At 39.0% G+C, this 22,676-nt stretch overlaps 1 protein-coding gene across 13 annotated transcripts in view; it reads left to right on the forward strand.

Annotated features, from left to right (window-relative positions):
* Window positions 1-22,676, forward strand: part of CACNA1D (calcium voltage-gated channel subunit alpha1 D) — a 376,968-nt gene that overhangs the window by 234,366 nt on the left and 119,926 nt on the right. Inside the window, exon 1 of one of the 13 annotated variants that reach the window (XM_053600736.1) lies at window positions 8,719-8,835. The exons of the other annotated variants lie outside the window; for them this stretch is intronic. The gene's annotated coding sequence lies outside the window, so the exon portion shown is untranslated. Of the gene's footprint in view, window positions 1-8,718; window positions 8,836-22,676 lie in introns of those variants that run through there. 13 annotated transcript variants of the gene reach the window in all.

Consider the following 22,676-nt stretch of genomic DNA (forward strand, 5'->3'; position numbering starts at 1 on the left):
AATCATAGTACTGACCATATGGAGTCCAGTGAGAATTCAGTGAGCTAAAGAATGCAGAATGCTTGGTCATTGTCATTATGATAACTCCAGTAAGAGTGGGTAAAATGGGATTTGATGCAAGAAAAGAATCTAGAGGAGGAGCAAGATGGCGGCCGAGTAACAGCTTCCTTGCATCTGGGCACCGTGAGTCTGGGGAGATAGGACTCCAGGCATCTCTGGCTGGTGGGATCTGCCTATCATCACCCCTCTGAGGATACAGGGAGTCAGCGAGAGACTTCTGGACCCCAAGAGGAGGACTAAAACAGTGGAAAAACGGCAAGTGGTCACATGTGTTCAATCCGTCTAAACCCGCCCGCAACTGTAAGTTCAGTAGCAGTGACACTGCAAACCAGAAAGGCCTTACCTGTGAACTGTTTTGGTGTCTTTGGACTTGGCACTCAGTTGAACTGCCTTGGGGAGAGCCTGAGCGGGAGTGCGGAGAAATTTGGCCGTTGTCTAGGGCCCCAGTCTGAGCCGCGGAGCCAGACGGAGCTAATAGTGTTTGGCTGTGGGTCACAGGGAGCCACTGTGAGCCATCTGCCCCAGCAAGCTCTGCCTTCAGGGTCACAGAGCTAGAATCAGGTGGGATCTGGTAACGGAGCGACCAAGTAGCCTAAGTGTGGGGTCTGAGCCGCCTTGCAGCCCTAACCCTCAGGGGCAGAGTGAGACCAGTTTTTGGCACACTGGGTAAGTGGATAGCCACTTCAACAGTGATTCCAGTGACAAGCACTTTCCTGGGAAAGCTTCTGCTCAGCAAGTTTACAAGTTCAAAGTGCCTTTTAAGTGGGCTGAAGAGAGATTTAGGGTGTCTACCTGCTGGGGTTTGAGAAATCAGCAGCCTCCAGTCGTATCAGAACTGTGATTAACATCTCATACCCCAGAAGACCACGTGTTGCCAAGACAATATTCAATAACATATACATACTGCTTTGGTTTTGGTTGTGTTTTTTTTTCTTTTTTTTTGGTTTGGTTGTTTTTTTTTTTTTGTTTATTTTGATGTTGTTGATGTTGTTTTGTTTTTTAATTCAACCTTTTCCATACAGATCCTTTTTCTTTCTCAATTTTTCTAGTTTAATTATAATTTCCCATTGCTGCCTTTTTCAATAACTAGAACTTCATTTTTGCTAGTGTTTCTACCGCTATTATTTGGTTTTTCACCCAATTTTATCCTGTAAAGTTTTCTGTTCGCTTGTTTTGGTTTGATTTATAGTATTTTTGTCTTTCCTCTCTACTTGGTGGAGGTGGGGTACTGTGTCTGATCAGGTTAGCAAAGAGCTGCTGACCTCAGGGGAACCACCCAACTGGGCACCCCCAGAAGGTGGGGTTTTTTTAAGGTTGTGTCAAAGTACCTTACTGTACACCTATACTGCTCTGTCTCCCTCTTTCTGTGCCTCTCTTCTTTTTGTCAATATTCCTTTTACCCACCCCCTCTCCTTTCTCTATTTTTCTTTTTTTTTTTCTTATCACTCGGTCCTCCTTTCTTTCATCCCTTTTTTGCTCTTCAACCTTCTCACCCTTCTGGTCCTATAACCTTTAGTCCACAGGCACGAGAACTTAAAGAGCAAGAGGAAGTGAAAGGAAAATTAGGGCAAGGAAACAGATAAAATAAATCACTCATGAGGAAGAATAAGCAGAAAACTCCAGGCAACATGAAGAACCAGTCCAGAACAACCCTGCCAAGGGACCATGAGGTAGCTACTGCAGAGGATTCCACCTATAAAGAAATGTTAGGAATGACAGAAAGGGAATTTAGAATACACATGTTGAAAACAATGAAAGAAATTATGGAAACAATGAAGGAAACTGCTAATAAAGTGGAAAATAACCAAAAGGAAATCCAAAAACAGAATCAAATAAGAGACGAACGATATGAAGAATATAAAAAGGATATAGCAGAGCTGAAGGAACTGAAACAGTCAATTAGGGAACTTAAAGATGCAATGGAAAGTATCAGCAACAGGTTGGACCATGCCAGAAGAAAGAATTTCAGAGGTAGAAGACAAAGTTCTTGAGATAACTCAGATAGTAAAAGAGGCAGAAAAGAAGAGAGAGAAAGCAGAACGTTCACTGTCAGAATTATGGGACTTTATGAAGCGTTCCAACATACGAGTTATAGGAATTCCAGAAGGGGAAGAAGAATGCCCCAGAGGAATGGAAGCCATACTAGAGAATATTATAAAAGAAAATTTCCCAAACATCACCAAAGATTCTGACACACTGCTTTCAGAGGGATATGAGACCCCAGGTCGCCTCAACTCTAACCGAGCTTCTCCAAGACACATTGTGATGAACCTGTCCAAAGTCAAGACAAAAGAAAAGATTCTGCAAGCTGCCAGGAGTAAGCGCCAGTTGACCTACAGGGGCAAATCCATCAGATTGACCGCAGACTTCTCTAATGAAACTTTCCAAGCAAGAAGACAATGGTCATCTACCTTTAATCTACTTAAACAGAACAATTTCCAGCCCAGAATTCTGTACCCTGCTAAGCTAAGCTTCAAAATTGACAGAGAAATCAAATCATTTATGGATATACAAACATTGAGGAAATTCGCCACAACAAGACCAGCTCTACAGGAAATACTTCAACCTGTTCTGCACACTGACCACCACAATAGATCAGCAGCAAAGTAAGAACTCAGAAATTAAACGAAAGAACCTAACCTCCACACTGATGCAAAAGATAAAACTAAGCAATGGACTCTCACAAAATAAGACGAACAGAATACTACCACACTTATCAATTATCTCAATAAATGTTAATGGCTTGAATTCCCCACTGAAGAGACATAGATTGGCTGACTGGATTAAAAAACACAAGCCATCCATTTGCTGTCTGCAAGAAACACACCTGGCTTCAAAAGACAAATTAAAGCTCCGAGTCAAGGGTTGGAAGACAATTTTTCAGGCAAATGGAATTCAGAAGAAAAGAGGAGTTGCAATCTTATTTTTAGATACATGTGGATTTAAAGCAACTAAAGTCAAAAAAGACAAAGACGGTCACTTTATATTGGTCAAGGGAAAAATACAACAAGAAGACATTTCAATTCTAAATATTTATGCACCGAATTTAAATGCTCCCAGATTCTTGAAACAGACCTTACTCAGTCTGAGCAATATGATATCTGATAATACCATAATAACAGGGGACTTTAACACTCCTCTTACAGAGCTGGACAGATCCTCTAAACAGAAATTAAACAAAGATATAAGAGATTTAAATGAGACCCTAGAACAACTGTGCTTGATAGACGCATTTAGAACACTCCACCCCACAGATAAAGAATATACATCCTTCTCATCACCCCATGGAACATTCTCCAAAATTGATCATATCCTGGGACACAAAACAAATATCAACAGAATCAAAAGAATTGAAATTTTACCTTGTATCTTCTCAGACCATAAAGCACTAAAGGTGAAACTCAACTCTAACAAAAATGCTCAACCCCACCCAAAGGCATGGAAATTAAACAATCTTCTGTTTAATAACAGATGGGTGCAGGAAGAAATAAAACAGGAAATCATTAACTTCCTTGAGGATAACAACAATGAAGACACAAGCTACCAAAACCTGTGGGATACTGCAAAAGCAGTTTTGAGAGGAAAATTCATCGCTTTAGATGCCTACATTCGAAAAACAGAGAGCACATCAACAATCTCACAAGAGATCTTATGGAATTGGAAAAAGAAGAACAATCTAAGCCTAAACTCAGTAGAAGAAAAGAAATATCCAAAATCAAATCAGAGATCAATGAAATTGAAAACCAAAGAATCATTCAGAAAATTAATGAAACAAGGAGTTGGTTTTTTGAAAAAATAAATAAAATAGATAAACCATTGTCCAGAATAACAAGGAATAGAAAAGTAAAATCTCTAGTGACCTCAATCAGAAATGATAAAGGGAAAATAACAACTGATCCCACAGAGATACAAGAGATCATCTCTGAATACTACCAGAAACTCTATGCCCAGAAATTTGACAATGTGAAGGAAATGGATCAATATTTGGAATCACACCCTCTCCCTAGACTCAGCCAGGAAGAAATAGAGCTCCTGAACAGACCAATTTCAAGCACTGAGATCAAAGAAACAATAAAAAAGCTTCCAACCAAAAAATGCCCTGGTCCAGATGGCTTCACTCCAGAATTCTATCAAACCTTCAAGGAAGAGCTTATTCCTGTACTGCAGAAATTATTCCAAAAAATTGAGGAAGAAGGAATCTTCCCCAACACATTCTATGAAGCAAACATCACCCTGATACCAAAACCAGGAAAAGACCCAACGAAAAAGGAGAATTTCAGACCAATCTCACTCATGAATATAGATGCAAAAATTCTCAACAAAATCCTAGCCAATAGATTACAGCTTATCATCAAAAAAGTCATTCATCATGATCAAGTAGGCTTCATCCCAGGGATGCAAGGCTGGTTTAACATACGCAAGTCCATAAACGTTATCCACCATATTAACAGAGGCAAAAATAAAGATCACATGATCCTCTCAAAAGATGCAGATAAAGCATTTGATAAAATCCAGCATCCTTTTCTAATTAGAACACTGAAGAGTATAGGCATAGGTGGCACATTTCTAAAACTGATTGAAGCTATCTATGACAAACCCACAGCCAATATTTTACTGAATGGCGTAAAACTGAAAGCTTTTCCTCTTAGAACTGGCCCAGACAAGGTTGTCCTCTGTCACCTTTACTATTCAACATAGTGCTGGAAGTTCTAGCCAATACAATTAGGCAAGACAAGGAAATCAAGGGAATCCAAATGGGAGCAGAGGAGGTCAAACTCTCCCTCTTTGCTGATGACATGATCTTATACTTAGGGAACCCCAAAGACTCAACCACAAGACTCCTAGAAGTCATCAAAAAATACAGTAATGTTTTAGGATATAAAAATCAATGTCCACAAGTCAGTAGCCTTTGTATACACCAATAACAGTTAAGATGAGAAGCTAATTAAGGACACAACTCCCTTCACCATAGTTTCAAAGAAAATGAGATACCTAGGAATATACCTAATGAAGGAGGTGAAGGACCTCTATAAAGAAAACTATGAAATCCTCAGAAAGGAAATAGCAGAGGATATTAACAAATGGAAGAACATACCATGCTCATGGACGGGAAGAATCAACATTGTTAAAATGTCTATACTTCCCAAAGCAATCTACCTATTCAATGCCATTCCTATCAAAATACCAACATCGTACTTTCAAGATTTGGAAAAAATGATTCTGCGTTTTGTATGGAACTGGAAAAAAACCCCGTATAGCTAAGGCAGTTCTTAGTAATAAAAATAAAGCTGGGGGCATCAGCATACCAGATTTTAGTCTGTACTACAAAGCCATAGTGGTCAAGACAGCATGGTACTGGCACAAAAACAGAGACATAGACACTTGGAATCGAATTGAAAACCAGGAAATGAAACTAACATCTTACAACCACCTAATCTTTGATAAACCAAACGAGAACATACCTTGGGCAAAAGATTCCCTATTCAATAAATGGTGTTGGGAGAACTGTCTACATGTAAAAGACTGAAACTGGACCCACACCTTTCCCCACTCACAAAAATTGATTCAAGATGGATAAAGGACTTAAATTTAAGGCATGAAACAATAAAAACCCTCAAAGAAAGCCTAGGAAAAACACTGGAAGATATTGGCCTGGGGAAAGACTTCATGAAGAAGACTGCCATGGCAATTGCAACAACAACAAAAATAAACAAATGGGACTTCATGAAACTGAAAAGCTTCTGTACAGCTAGGGAGACAATAACCAAAGCAAAGAGACAACCTACACAATGGGAAAGGATAGTTGCATATTTTCAATCAGACAAAAGCTTGATAACTAGGATCTATAGAGAACTCAAGTTAATCCACATGAAAAAAGCCAACAATCCCATATATCAATGGGCAAGAGACATAAATAGAACTTTCTCTAAAGGTGACAGATGAATGGCTAACAAACACATGAAAAAATGTTCATCATTCCTATATATTAGAGAAATGCAAATCAAAACAACCCTGAGATATCATCTAACCCCAGTGAGAATGGCCCACATCACAAAATCTCAAAACTGCAGATGCTGGCGTGGATGTGGAGAGAAGGGAACACTTTTACACTGCTGGTGGGACTGCAAACTAGTACAACCTTTCTGGAAGGAAGTATGGAGAAACCTCAAAGCACTCAAGCTAGACCTCCCATTTGATCCTGCAATCCCATTGTTGGGCATCTACCCAGAAGGAAAAAAATCCTTTTATCATAAGGACACTTGTACTAGACTGTTTATTGCAGCTCAATTTACAATCGCCAAAATGTGGAAACAGCCTAAATGCCCACCAACCCAGGAATGGATTAACAAGCTGTGGTATATGTATACCATGGAATACTATTCAGCCATTAAAAAAAATGGAGACTTTACATCCTTCGTATTAACCTGGATGGACGTGGAAGACATTATTCTTAGTAAAGCATCACAAGAATGTAGAAGCATGAATCCTATGTACTCAATTTTGATATGAGAACAATTAATGACAATTAAGGTTATGGGGGGAAGCAGAAAGAGGGACGGAGGGAGGGGGGTGGGGCCTTGGTGTGTGTCACACTTTATGGGGGCAAGACATGATTGCAAGAGGGACTTTACCTAACAATTGCAATCAGTGTAACCTGGCTTATTGTACCCTCAATGAATCCCCAACAATAAAAAAAAAAAATTGAATTATAAATGAACAATAAGATATATAAGAAAAAACCTAAATATTTTTTTTAAAAGAACATGGGAAAAAGGAAATTATGATGAAACCTACAAAACAGATTCTAAATAAATGTAAATGAAACATAATTTGAACTATTCATAGTTTCATGCTATTACAAATAAAGGTGATATGAACATGTGTATACAGGAATTTGTGTAGTCTTTGGTAAATACCTAAGATTTATAAAAAAAAAAAAAAAGAAAAGAATCTAATCAATTAAGTCCTTTCAAACCAATTAATAATAATTGGCCAAGAGAAGTCCGCATTAGTGAAAAGTCAGCAATATTTGTAAGTGTTCTATTATGTAAATATGTAATGACATAAGCCAAAGATTAAAGGATATTGCTAAATAAACCATCTCCTGGGCTTGCTTTAAAGAAATAGATTAAAATCATATACAATTCACTTATGATTTCAGAGCTTTGGTTTTGTCAACATCTTATAAAAAGTATTTGAAAACACTTTGTTAAAAAGGCCTTGTGTGTTTTTAGGCAATAAATGTTCTTAGTAAACTAGCATTATGACATGAAATTGAATGTGAATCTAACCCATAAGTTTGAAGTCATTCAGCTCTAAATTGGTTTGTATTCTTTGTGTCCTGATAAATTCTGGATATACCAGGTCACAGGTACCTTTTTAGATCATTAATCTAATTTTGTATTACTAAAGGCCTATTCATTTTAACATTAGAAATTTTGAGAGAACATGGATGAAATGAAGATTTATGGAAGAGTAGGGTGATTTTCAAACCAGTTCATCTTTTAGGTCTCACTTTCTACACCCCATTCTGGGGCCCGACCCTGGACAAGGACTCAGGCATGGCTACTTTCATGAATCTTTGTTTCCCAAAAGAAAGGTTTATGATATGGAGAGAGAGTGGAGAGGGAAGGTAGTTGACAGTGCTGGTGGGACTACATGGCCTGATTGTATCAGAATTTTACAGAATGGAATCAGGTTTGAGGCATTTTAGTTTATACCCTGGTTATTTAAATTCATACTGTTATGAGCCAGGCAATCTCTGATTTCTTCTACTTGAAAGGTGACCCAGGAGGCAAAACACACAAATAGATGGTGGTGGTTTCACTTGTGAATATTTTCTAAGCGGAGACATACCCTGTGGGAATAGGCATTCTGATAAATTTTTCATGATGGGAATTAGGTTTTTCTCTCATTCAACACCTTACCAGCATCTACTGATAGAAAATGAACAACAGAATTTCCTCCAATAAATGTACCTCTGACCTACCCACGTCATACAAAGTAGTGGAAAAAGGATATTGTCCAGGTCATGGGGTAGTGTGATTTGTTACCACCACACATTATGGAATAAAACTGTTCTGAGTTAATGAGCTAATTCCATATCTTGGCCAACAGGAGAGTTTCGGGCAAATGGCTGATAAGGCACACAGAAGTCTAGTCTAAAAACAAAGAGATAGCGGAGGACTCTTTATAAATAATTCTTATGATGAAAAAAAATTTCCTGTGTGTAATTAGTGATGGTTATGCTGCCAGAATGCCCACGATACCCTTAATGATTGCTTATAGCAAAATACTTCCCTGCATTTGGCTAGATTTATCTTTGATTTCACTAGGCTAATATGTGGAAGATTTGTCTACACCATTGGATGCCCCTTTTCTTGAACTTTGAAGTAATGTTGTAAATGGAATTGATTGCTGAAGTCAGGGTGCTAGAAAGACTCAGTCATTCAGTAACCTCTCATGGTTTCTTGATAGACCAAGAAATTATGCCCCAATTTGGCTTAAAATGAAAGAATGCTAAATTTCCTTTTTCTGATAAAAGACCAAGCTAAACATTTGTCTATACTTTTGAACACTGACCTTTCTTGTTGCAGAGTTTACAGGCTGTCTGGGGTAGCGGACAGCTGGATCCTGGTGCTGTCGGTACCATAGTACCTGAAGTGCACAGGCTGGTAGCCACACCTGACATTAACAAGTGAGTGGTAACCTCTCTGCCACTGGCTCGCAGCTACTGTTTCCATAGAAATGGCTGTTGGGATCAGTGGAAACGAGGTAAGTGAAAGTTTTCGCTGATCCTTGTTTCCATCAAGCTGACGTCTGTTTCCCTGGCAACAGTAGTGGACAGCAGCCAGGCACTAGAGACAGATTCAGTAGAGCTCTCTCACTTGTCAGCTGTGGCTATCATCTGTTCCCTACGAAGTTCTTTTTTATAACACATAGCAAAGACCTCTGAGGACCCAGGAGGCACCTCTGGCCACATGTGTCCTCGTGGACACCCATTTTGCCGATGGAGAGCTGTGTACTAAGTAGACCAGTCTGTCAGCAGTCTTCCTTGCACCTGTGCTCTGGTTTGTTAATGTGCAGCTTAGGAGCAGGGGAAAGGTTGTTGAGGGCATTTGTGTTGCAGGGCAGGCTGCTGAATCTGTTGATTCCAAATCCTCAGGGAAGAGAATTCATTACAGTGCTTTTGTGCACAGACCTAGATTTTTATAAAGCTGTTGATAACTTAATAGTTGAAATTAAAGCAATAATTTTGCTCTGTTCCCTGTTCAGTTGGTGGCATTAATAATTGCCATTACTTTTCCAACAAAAAGGATGTTTATGAGTTTAATCATTTGATTTCCTGTGAGAAACATATTGATGATTGCCTCTTAAAATGCTACTGTCAACTTATGCCAATTTTCCCCCCTCTCTTTTCTATAATATTCTTTCAGCTGGTAAAACTGCTTACGGAGATCAAATAATTGATATTCCAGGACAGCTTTGATATAGAAAGACCTGTAGGTCTATAATGTAGGGAACTCTTTTTTATGTAAGTTCAATAGTTATTCCTTTTCTGAGTTTAAATTTAATGTTTCAGCAAATGTATGCACCCAAGGCCTAGGTATCCTCTTCCTCAGATGAGACAGCATGCACAGGTCCCACAAAGCAAAGGAGAGCTGTGTTATTGCTGGTTTGTGGGATAAGTATCCTTCGGGAGAGGCATGAGCTATTCATTTTAAACCCTTAAAGATATCATTTTTGGAAAATATTTTCTCTGAAAAAAAAAAAACCAAAGCTCTAATATGCAGAGCTGTATCTTTGAGAATCAATTGAAGATAAGTATCCACAGTGTTAAGAGAATTTAGACAGGCTCTCTGGAAGAGCATTAGAAAATTGTGGTTTTCTGTCTTTGGAGGACTTTCTGTATGACTTTGTTTCTCAGCTCTCTGGAATAGGCCAACTGCTCCTTGGACTGGAGGCAGAAGGGTTTGATATAACAGATAAATAAGAAGCAGAACATTTAGCTAGTTCCTTCCCCCCGCCACTTATACTTCTTAAGAAAGAACTTGTTTATTCATTTAATTAATATTTTTTTAGTGCCTACACAGTGGTAGATGTATTTGCCAAGTGCCTTAGTAGGCTCCAGGGTTACAATGGTGACCAAAACAGTTTCTGTTTTCATAAAGCTTATGTGTAATGGGAAGACAAAAATAATAATTACAAATATCAATGCTTTCAAAGAAAGGTACATAGTACTGTGAAAGTATTTAATGGGCACAACTGACGTTTATCTAGAGGGCAGGGAAAGCATCCTAGAAGAAGTGAACAATGAAAGTTGTCATATCTAGGCAAAATGAGAAAAGAGGCTGGGTAGAGTATTCCCGTCAAGGGAAAAACCCATGCAAAGACCCCTACAATAGGAAGGAACAGAGGACACTGGAGGAACTGAACAGAGCCAAGGTAGCAGGAGCCTAGGAAGCTGGGGAAGAGAGGGCAGATAAGAGGAGAAGAGAGACTGTCCTGCAGAAGCCAGATCACACAGGACAGAGACTCTGTCACCCTGGGTGGAGTGCCATGGTGTCATTGAGGTGAGGTAGCTCATAGCAACCTCAAACTCCTGAGCTCAACTGATTATCCTGCCTCAGCCTCCCAGGTAGTTGGGATTATAGGCACCCACCATGATACCCAGCTAGTTTTTCTGTTTTTAGTAGAGATGGGGTCTTGCTCTTGCTCAAGCTGATCTAGAACTCCTGAGCTCAAGCAATCCACTTATCTCAGCCTCCCAGAGTGGTAGGATTAGAAGTGTGAGCCACTGTGCCCAGCCCACACAGGACTTTTTAGACCAGATCTAAAACGTTTGGTCATCAGCTGAAGGGTAGGGGGATTCACTAATGAATTTTCAGCAGGAAGTTATGTGTTTTAAATTTTCATCTTATAAAAATTATGCTGTGTTTTGATGTTGTCAGTTTACCTTAAAATGCTTTAAAAAGATGAATCGGTGAATGGATAGAAGGATACATACATAGGGGATAAAGAAAATGTCGCAGATGTTAATCATGGGATGAAGGTGGTAGGCATATGGGTTAATTCTACCTTTGTGGGTGTTTGAAAGTTTTTCTTCATAAAATTTTGGGGAAAATCTGCATATGAAAATTACCATGGCTGCAGTAATATGAATGGACTGGACAAATACAAGAATGTATGTAGAGAGGCTATTTTAAGACTACTATAATCCACTTCCAACCACAACATACTAATGGTACCAGACTGGACCTTTTATCATAAAACAACTCTAAAATATGAAGCAAATATTTTCAGAAAATAGAAATAGGATTCACAGGATTGTGATACCTAAGAGAAAGGAAACACATTAGATAAGCCCCACAATTGTCCTGGGTTTCTGCCTAGAAATACTTTCAGAATTATGGCAGAGGGAGCCAAAACCCAGCAGAAGATGATAGTCTATTTGCTGAGGAGGTAAACTATAGAGTTTAGTGCTGCTAAGATGGCTGGAATTTTCAGGGCAGAGTACTGGAGAGAGGTGTGCAGAGAAGGGGCTCCAGAAATCTTCAACCACACACCAACTTGCTTGTGTGACAGGTTATACTTATTGAGGCCTGGCAATAACTAGCTAATAGAAAGATGTAAGCTGATGGAGGGCATATGGTTCTAGAATGGATTGATCTTAATGAATATATTGGGCATCTAATTGAAACTCCAGAAAAGCCAGGCCTTGGGTGTGGCCTACTTTAAACCCTAAAGTAAGGTTACTCTAGACCAGTCTAAAGTTTCTAAAAAGCTTCAGAAGGATCAGGCCAAATGGCCAATAAATTAAATGTATGCCAAAACAAAAATTGACATCCATTAAAGGAAGACACCAAAATCCAGACATTCTTAAAATGTTTCCCCTCATGATTAAAAAAAAAAAAAAGGTAAGACATGAAAAGAAGCAGAAAAACATAAACCATGATCAAGGGGGAACCATCAATAGAAATAAAATATGACATGGGCAGCGCCTGTGGCTCAAAGGGATAGGGCGCCAGTCCCATATGCTGGAGGTGGTGGGTTCAAACCCAGCCTTGGCCAAAAACCACAAAAAAAAAAAAAAAAAAAAAAAAAGAAAGAAAATATGACAGATGTAGCAACAAGTAGTCAAAGACTTTGAAATCACTACTACAAGCCTATACAAGGATTCAAAGGAAAAGATGGACATAGTAAAGGAACAGATGGCAAATCTCAGCAGAGAAATAGAAACAATATAATATCTGAAATAAAAAGAATAGTTTGCATACTAAAGGAAAAAATACCAGTAAAGGCTTAATGATCTCTAGGCCAATAATAACCAATCTGATATAAATGAAAATGGAGTTACAGAAGAAGAAAGAGACATTAGGGAAGAAAACATTTTGAAAGAAATAAAAGCTGAAAATGATGCAGATTTTATGAAAATTATAAATTTATGGATCCGAGAAGCCCAACAAACTTCAACCAGTATAAACACAAAGAGAATTCCTCCTAAGCTCATGAAAATTAAAATTTCCAAAAGTAAAAGATAAAGATATTTTAAGAGAAACCAAGAAAAGGTGCATTACATTACTAGCAGAAAATAGTAAGAATATTCATCGACTTATTTTCAGAAGTATTACAAGCCATAGGACGACAGAATGATATTTTTAAAGAGCTGAAAGAAAATAACTAGAACTCGGCGCAAAGCAAAAACATTCTTCAAAATAAGATGAAGTATAAAAAAATTCAGGTAAACAAAAATCAAGAAAATTGGTCACCAATAAATGTGTACTGTAAGACATGTTAACACAAATTTTACAGGTTTAAAGAAATGAATAACAGATAGAAATGTAAATATACATATAAAAAAGGAGCACCAAAAATGGCAAACATGAAGGTAAAGATAAAATATTTTTTTCTGATTTCTAAATTTCTTTTAATATTAATCACTTAAAGTAAAAAATAATAAGATATTATGGGAATATATCAGGTAAAAGTAAACTGTAGGCACAGAAGATAGAAGGGAGTTAAATGGAGCTTTACTGTGGTAAAGTTCTTACACTGTATGTGAAATAATATGAATTCATGGTAAACTATGGTAACTGAAGGATGTGTAGGATGATCTCTAAAGCAATGGTTAAAGAAATTTAAAAAGTAGGCTGGGCACGGTGGTTCACACCTGTAATTCCAGCATTCTGGGAGGCTGAGGTGGGCGGATTGCCTGAGCTCACGAGTTCAAGACCATCCTGAGCTAGAGTGAGACCCTGTCTCTAAAAATAGCCAGATTTTGTGGCAGTGCCTGTAGTCCCAGCTACTTGGGAGGCTGAGGCAAAAGAATCACTTGAGCCCAAGAGTTTGAGGTTGCTGTGAGTTATGTGATGCCATGGGGCAACAAAGTGAGACACTTTTCTCAAAAAAGAAAGAAAGAAAAAAATTTAAAAAGTGGCACTACAATCTAAAACAGCAGTTCTCAACTTGTAGGTCACAACCCCTTTGTAACAATGAAAATACATCGTGGCGTTAGGAGGGTTAAGAACCACTGATCTAAAAGAAGAGGTAAATTGGAATGCTAAATAGTATTCCATTATCCAAAATAAGTCAGGGAGGAAAAAAAGAAAAAAGAACATAAGACATGGGCAGTGCCTGTGGCTCAAGGAGTAGTGCGCCGGCCCCATATGCTGTGGGTGGCAGGTTCAAGCCTGGCCCTGGCCAAAACTCAAAAAACACACAAGGCACAAACAAAAAAACGTATCAAAGATGATAGACACAAACTCAACCATGTCGATAATTGCCTTAAATAAAAACAGCACATTCTAGTTAAAAGAAGTTGTTCAGCAGGCGGCACCTGTGGCTCAGTGAGTAGGGCGCCGGCCCCATATGCCGAGGGTGGTGGGTTCAAACCCAGCCCCGGCCAAACTGCAACAAAAAAATAGCCGGGCGTTGTGGCGGGCGCCTGTAGTCCCAGCTGCTCGGGAGGCTGAGGCAAGAGAATCGCGTAAGCCCAAGAGTTAGAGGTTGCTGTGAGCCATGTGACGCCACGGCACTCTACCCAGGGCAGTACAGTGAGACTCCATCTCTACAAAAAAAAAGAAGTTGTTCAGCTGAGTAAAAATTCAAGATGCTATAGATACAAAGACAGAGATTAAATAGAAAGGAATGAAGTAACTGTGTTAATGCCGCACAAAATGGACTGCAATACAGGGAGAATCTCTAGAGATAGGCACACCTTAGATACAAATTGCCAAAATGTGGAAACAGCCTAAATGCCCACCAACCCAGGAATGGATTAACAAGCTGTGGTATATGTATACCATGGAATACTGTTCAGCCATTAAAAAAAATGGAGACTTTACATCCTTCGTATTAACCTGGATGGACGTGGAAGACATTATTCTTAGTAAAGCATCTCAAGAATGGAGAAGCATGAATCCTATGTACTCAATTTTGATATGAGGACAATTAATGACAATTATGGTTATGGGGGGGAACAGAAAGAGGGAAGGAGGGAGGTGGGTGGGGCCTTGGTGTGTGTCACACTTTATGGGGGCAAGACATGATTGCAAGAGGGACTTTACCTAACAATTGCAATCAGTGTAACCTGGCTTATTGTACCCTCAATGAATCCCCAACAATAAAAAAAAAAGTTAAAAAAAAAAAAAGTGATGGATGAGTCAGTTCCTTAAGAAGATACAATGATCCTAAATGTGTTTGTACATAATAATGGCTTTAAAGTACATGAAGCAAAAGCTGTTAAAATTGAATGGAAAAATTAAAAAATCCACAAATAATTGTTAAAATTTTATAGTCCCTTCTCAATAATTGATAGAGCAAGGAGATGAAAAATAGCAAATATAGATAATATCTAAGTTATATTTAGACATTTTAGTAACTGTCAGCCAACTTGAACCTAAATGACATTCACAAAACACTATATTCAACAACTGTAGAATACACATTCTTTTCAGGAGCACGTGGAACATTCTCTAGGGTAGTCTATAATGTGGCCATAAAAAACAGGCTTGCTAAATCTCAAAAGATTGAAATATGAATATGTTATTTATAACTGCCATTGGTGTAAAATAGAAATCAAAACAAGCTGTCTAGAAAGAGAGATTTGGAAATTAAATAACATATCTCTAAATAACCTGTAACTCAAAAATATTATAGTAAAACTTAGAAAATATTTTAAACTGAATGATTAAAAAAAAAAAAACCCACAACATCTCAGAATATGTACAATCCATCTAAAGCAGTGCTTAGAGTGAAATTTATAGCTATATCAGTAAGGAAGAAAGGTTTAAATTTAGTCATCTACACTTTTATCTACCAATGTAGAAAAAAGGAAAGCAAATAAGTCCAAGACATTAAAATGGTAACAATAGAATAGGGTGAACAATTTTATAACAAATTCAATAACTTAGGAGAAATGGGCAAATTCCTTGAAAAACACAGCTTACCAAGAAGAAATAAAAAATCTGAAGAGTTCATTTGCTTTTTAAAATGGAATTCGTAAACCTTCTCTCAAAAAAAACTAGAGGCCTACACAAGTCAAAAGTGAATTCTGTCAGCCAATTTAGAAAGAAGTCATACTTTTCCTGAAAAAAATTATTTCAGGTAGTATAATTGTAAGGAAAATTCTCCAACTCATGAAGCCAGAATAATCTTGATACCAAAACTTTACAAAGACACAATGAAAAAAGAATAGTATCTTTAATGAATATAAACACAAAATTCTAAAATACTAACAAATAGAATCTAGCAATATAAAAAGAATTAAATATCTCATGCCCCAGTGGGCTGTATACCAGAAATACACAGTTGGTTCACCACTGGAAAATCAAACAATGTCTTTACCATATTAACAGAAGGAAAAAGAAAGTGGTCTGATCAACTCAGTAAGTGCAGGAAACACCACTGACAATATTCTATAGCCATGCATAATAACTCTTAGTAAGTTAGGAATATATAAGAACTTCTTCAACCTGAAAAAGATCATCTGCAAAAAAGAAATTTATAGCTGATGTCATACTTAGTGGTGAAAGACTGAATACCTACTTCCTAAGATAAGGAACAAGGTAAGCATTTTCTATCACTTCTTCTGTTCAGTGTTACAACAGAAGTAGTGGAGGCAAGGAAAAGGCAGAAATATTGGAAGGAAAGAAAAAACTATATTCATAGACATGATTTTCTATATAGAAAGTCCTAGTAATTCAACCAAAAACCTACTGGAATTAATAAGTGAATATAGCGAGGTCTGTATAGAAAAATCAATTTTATCCTATGTACAAGCTGCAAATGTGAGAAATAGAATTTTGCAAAAATTATTTCTAATAGTATCAATATATTAAAATAGGAATAAATAGAATAAGAGATAAGGAAGACTTCTATGCTGAGAACTTCAAAACACTGATTAGTCAAATTAAAGATTATTTGAACAAATGAAGATATACCATGCTCATGATTTGGAAGACTCAGTATTGTTAAGATGTCCATTTTCCTCAAATTTTTTCATTAATATGGTCCCCTTGGGTGGCGCCTGTGGCTTAGTCGGTAGGGCGCCGGCCCCATATACCGAGGGTGGAGGGTTCAAACCCGGCCCCGGCCAAACTGCAACCAAAAAAATAGCCAGGCATTGTCGTGGGCGCCTATAGTCCCAGCTACTCAGGAGGCTGAGGCAGGAGAATCGCTTAAGCCCAGGAGTTGGAGGTTGCTGTGAGCTGTGTGAGGCCATGGCACTCTACAGAGGGCCATAAAGTGAGACTCTGTCTCTACAAAAAAAAAAAAAAAATATGGTCCCCTTATAAATTTTAATAACCCTTTTAAAAAGAAACTGACAAGCTGATTCTGAAACTAACATGTAATTGCAGAGGACCTATAATAACCAAAATAATCTTAACAATGAACAGAATTAAAGAACTCACACTATCTGATTTCAAGACTTACCATAAAGCTATAGTAAATACAGTATCACTTGGCATAAAGATCGATACCTAGAACAATTGAAAAGAATAGAGAATCCGGAAATACATATATATGGTCAATTGCTTTTCATTAAAGATGACAAATAATCAAGAAAGGACAGTTTTTTGGGGGGAGGGAGGTCACACCAGACACAAACATTAACTTGAAATAGATCATAGATTTAATTAAGAGGCTAAATATGTAAATGTTTTCTAAATAGATTTCTGTTCTTCAGAAATTAGAAATTGAAAGGGAAACCACACACTGGGAAAAAGTACTCTACATATGTATGAAAAAGAGCTGGTATCTAGTATGTTTGAAGAATTCTTAACTAGGTAATAAGATGAAAGAAAGATCCAATTAAAAATTGGCATAAGACTTAAATAGCTACTTCACGAAAGAATTTATACTAGTGCCCAGTGAGTACATATCACAATGTTCAATATTGTTAGTCATCAGAGAAATGCAAGTTAAAAAATGAGAAGCTGTTATGTATGTTGTAGAGTATCTAAAAAAAAGGCTGACAATATTGTCAGCAAGAGTGTAGAGCAACTGATATGGTCATGCATTGCTCATAGAAACATACAGTTTTAAAAGTTAAACACATACATGGGTCACTGCAAAAGTTTTGAAAGAGTCTGTGTTATGGCTCATTATTTCACTTCCAAGAAACACAGTTGACAGCATCCTTACTGATTCACCCGTGCAAATTTCACCTTGCTCGGCTTATCAGTATTGGTGGGAAGGCTTCATTTTTTCCACCTAAAAATGCAAATTTTACATTTCTTTATTTTTATGTATCTCAAAACTTTCGTAATGACCCATGTACTTACCATACGATCCAGCTGTTCCATTTCTAGGTTCTATTTACCTGAGAAATGAAAACCTGTATCCATAAGATGACTTGTACATAAGCATTCATACAACCTTATCATAGTAGCTCTAAATTGGAAAAATTCAAATGTCTAGTAGTTAAATAGACAAAAATTGTGATATATTCACACATTATAATATCATTAGGGTACAACATTATCAGTTATTGTGTCTGGCTCAAAAACAAAAGCCAGATACAAAAGATGACATTTTTATGAAGTTCTATAACAAGTACCCTGTTTCCCCGAAAATAAGACAGTGTCTTATTTTAAGGTGTGCTCCCAAAGATGCGCTAGGACGTCTTATCTTTCCTGTGAGTAGGTCTTATTTTCGGAGGATGACTTATTTTCAGGGAAACAGGGTAGAACTAATCCATACCTTTAGAAATCAGATCATTGATTTTCTGGGTGGGAGGTGGAGTTGACTGTGAAGAGGATTGAAATGAAACAACTTTGGGGGAGGGAAATTATGTAAATGTTCCATATCTTGATTGGGGTATTCTTTACATGGGTGTCAGCATTAGCCAAACTATATGCTTAAATTGTGTACATTTTATTGTGGCTTGTATCTTGATAAAGGTGATTTTAAAATACCATTAAAATAAAATTAAAAGAGACTTGTGCTTCTAGTCGAGATGAAGTAATAGGACTGGATTTACCCTCCTACCTGAAACAACAACAAAACCAAAAAGAGTATGTAGAACAGTAGTTTACAAGACACTGGCTATCAGGCAAGGAAGGACAATAATCCCCAAGACACAGGAAATTAATGAAATGAACTGCATGATTTCCCCAGCTTACTGGCTTGAAAGAGTTCCTGGGCCATGGAGAAAGAGGGGGAACCCAGGTGGAGCCCTGTGGTCTCCCTGGGTTGAAAAGATGAAGGTTAAGAGTCTATGGAGACCAGGGTGGTTAAAGTATGCAGAACAGAGTAATGGAGGAGTGAGGTGCATGGAAAGAACGGCAGAGATCAGTAGAGCGTCTCCTAAGTATTCAGCTGAGTACTTTTTAGTATGAGGGAAAACTACCTAAGACTGGAAAATAATTAAAATAGATTACCGCAGCGGTTCTCAGGTTCTCAACCTGTGGGTCGTGACCTACAGGAACTGTATTAAAGGGCTGCAGCATTAGGAAGGTTGAGAACCGCTGGATTACAGGTAGGTGTTTAGCACTCCTATGGGGCCAGGATTATTGCCTATTCTCGCCAGCCAATGTTGCCTATTTTCTAGCCAGACTGGAGAAATTCATAATTGGTAGATAAGCCATTGTATAGAGTATTCAGAAATGTTTTGCCTCAGTGGTGAGGATAATCAGCCTTAGACTGAATGATGATCCAGACTAACTTAACAGATCATTAGAGCAAGACCTGAAAGAATCAAATACTTTTATCAGAGTTACTTAACTACATCACCGAACAAAACACAAGAATATTTATAGGAATAAACATATCTAGCAGAGAACAAGTCTTTGTGTCTGGCATTGAGTCAAGGTTAGTAGACATGCAAAGACTCAGGAAAACATGCCCCATAATAAGATTGAATATGTCAATGGAAACTAATCCGGAACTCACAACGATGCTGAAAGTATCAGAAAGCTACATAAAAACTGTCATTGTAATTGTATTCTGTGTCCAAAATGTTAAGTAGTGACATGGAAGATTTAAAAAAAAAAAAACTTAAAAAATCAAGATTCTGGAAAAAAAATTAAGATTCTGGGAATAAATACAATGGAAGATGTATAAGGCAAGAATCTTCTTCTTTTTTAGAGACAGAGTCTCTCTATCACCCTCGGTAGCGTGCCATGGCATCACAGCTCACAGCAACCTCCAACTCCTGGGCTTAGGTGATTCTCTTGCCTTAGCCTCCCAAGTAGCTGGGACCACAGGCACCCGCCATAACGCCCAGCTATTTTTTTGTTGCAATTTTGCTGGGGCTGGGTTTGAATCCACCACCCTTAGTATATGGGGCTGGCGTCCTACACACTGAGCCACAGGCACCGCCCAGACAAGAATCTTCTATATAAAATTTGGCTGAAGGAAATTAAGGAAGACCTTTATAAATAGAAGAACATATGATAATCGTGGATTGGAAAACTCATTGAGATGTCAGAAGACAGTATTACAAGAAGATACTTTTCTGTGTAGTGAAAAGAAAAGAATACAAGATGAAACAGATATGAGTTTGATTTGGTAGTGGGAAGCTGGAGGTATTCCTGCCTGATTCTTACTTCTCTGAAGCAGGAGGCAGGTGGCAGAGTCACATGTCTGAGGACAGTAGATAAAGCTCAAAACAGTCGTTGCAGAAAGTGAAGAAGTGGACAGAGAAACTATACGCAGTGTCAATGGTTGGTAGTGTTGCAGTCCAGTTGGGAGCTGGGGATGATGAGTCTATGCTGATGTTGGTACATCCTGCCATCTGACTTCCTGTAGTCGTGCATGGCTATTCTTATCCAGGCGTGGAGAAAGGGAGGATTTGAGCTTTTTGCTAGCTGTGTGTTGAAAAGGAGGCTTTCCTAGCTGTGAGGATTTTGCTAGCTATGTATAGATAGTGAAAAAGATGGAAGAGGATTTAGGACCTCATCAGGGACATGGCTATCATAATAGATCATGTAATATAAGGTGGATTAGAAGGAAGAGGGAGGCATAACGGATTGGGGGAAACAGGAGTGTCATTGGACTGGACATTTCAGAGGTTCAAAATATTTATAGTGGTGATAATTGAATAAGCTGGCATGATGAAGTTGTCAGAAAACTGAAGGCTAGAATTCATGATTTGAGGCGTGATAAAACTCAGGGTGCGACGGTGGGTTTGGGTGGCTGCCGTAGCACAGAAGAGGTGATTGTTGGAGACTGATATGTTGAGGAATCAAAAAGCCAAGGCAAGCAGGGGCTATTGGGAGTTTCTCAGGGTGCCCGAAGAAGCTGGGACAGAGAGGACGGCTGGGAGCCAGGAGTCAAAATCTTCAGTTCTGGAGGTCAGTGAAAGATGATACAGCAAAAGGGGAGGTCATGCGGCACCATCCTTAAAGGATGGGAGTTTTTGTTTGGTTGGTTTTATATCACAGGATGAGGGGATATTGGCCTAGATATGGAGAGGAACTGGTATGCATGGAAGCCCTGCAGGAGCCAGGGTGTGAGAGGGGTGCAAGGGATGCAAAACAAGGAGATTGTGGGATCCCTCTGAAGAGGGTGAGGGTAAAGGATGGCTTGTCATGGTGGAGCAGCAACCCTGGATGGAATGGAGTGAATGGGAAGGGCTGAAGAGTGGGTGGAAGCAGCTCAGAGGCATGTGGAACAATGGTGCACTAGGTGATTAGGGACTGGGCTACAACCAGAGCATCAGCAAAGAGAACAGAGGCTTCATGGAGATGAAGTCTCCTGTGGGCAAGCCCTTGGCTGATGGACCCTGGCTCCTCGGTCTGGGGTGGTGATGTCTGGAGCCTGTAATTTGGGCTTATCTTCCTGGGAGTGGGGATATCAGAAGCTTCACTCTCAACAGACTGAGCCTGGGGGGTTGGCTATTTTGGCCATATGGTCTCAGTGTCTGTGCAGCTGGGGCTAAGGCAGTGCCCATGACTGTGATCTGTGTGCTGCTTTGGCCCACAGTGACTCCCTTGTCTAAGGGGATTACTAGTTGCTGTGGTTATTGCTTTCTCTGTGTCATAGTGGGAAGAGCGCCAAGTCATAGGTTAGAAGTCCTGGCTCTGATCCTGGTTCTTTACTTCTAGAAATGTGACTGTGGTCAATATAGTTAACTTCTCTGAGCCAGGGTTTTCTCATCCCTAGGATTACATAGCCCCATCTGCTCTGTGGTTTTCCTCACAGAGCCATCCTAAGAACCAAGGAGAGAATGAATGGGAAGGAACTTTGTAAACTGAAAGAAAGACCTTTCCAAATGTGAGAGGTGCTCCACACTGGCCTGGCTATAGTCCCCCCAGAAGCCATTGCTGTGAGTTGGAAAAGCCTTCTTATTTTTAGTCTGGAGGCTCACTTGCTAGCATTTCTTTCTAGGGCCTGAAGAGGCCATTGGAGTGTTAGCCTGATTTCTTTAAGTTTGACTCTCAGAAGAGATTGGTTTGGATTCAGGGATAAAATATTAATCCATACTGAACTTCATCATTGTCTTTAAATTCTGCTTTAAAATAAATCTTGATTTGCATTGTCTGCTGGTACCTTCACAAGAGCCTCCAAGTTTTGGAGACTTTGGCTGCATCTGAAGGATTCTAATTAAGTGAGTGATGGCATGCCACCTGCCCAGAGCTGTGCTGTCCCACCTGTCCTTGAGTCATCAGCTGGTACTTATGAGCGGGTCTACAGACACATGCCAAGGAATGCCAGGGCCCTGTATGGATTCTAGCCATGTATCTCTCTTAGGCTATCCATCAAGTGTGTTCTAGCATCAAACATGTTCCTGGAAGTTTGTCCTAGGAGTGCAATGGGACATTGGCAGATCAGGAAGGGCTCCCCTGAGGAAGCTGGTCTCCAGCTGGGCATTGAAAGTTGAGTAGGATCTGTAGGGATGACAAAGCACTTTCCATCTCCCGGCAAATGGTAGGAAGAGCGGGGCCTGATGTCCTCCTGCCTGTTAGAGCCAGTGAATACACTGGCAAGACTGCCTGGAGTGCAGAGGTGGAGATGGAATTGAAGGCATACACAGGGCAGATTGCTGTAGTCTCTGCCCTCAGATAAGGAAGAGAGGTCTGTGCTTTTTGATTGCCAAGTCTGGGATGTAGATTGTGTGAGGGAATTTTTCTTTATCGTTTGTAATCATCGCTAATGTACCAATTAGGATA

The sequence above is a fragment of the Nycticebus coucang genome, chromosome 8 (genome assembly GCF_027406575.1).
Source record: "Nycticebus coucang isolate mNycCou1 chromosome 8, mNycCou1.pri, whole genome shotgun sequence".
NCBI classification, from domain to species: Eukaryota; Metazoa; Chordata; class Mammalia; order Primates; family Lorisidae; genus Nycticebus; species Nycticebus coucang.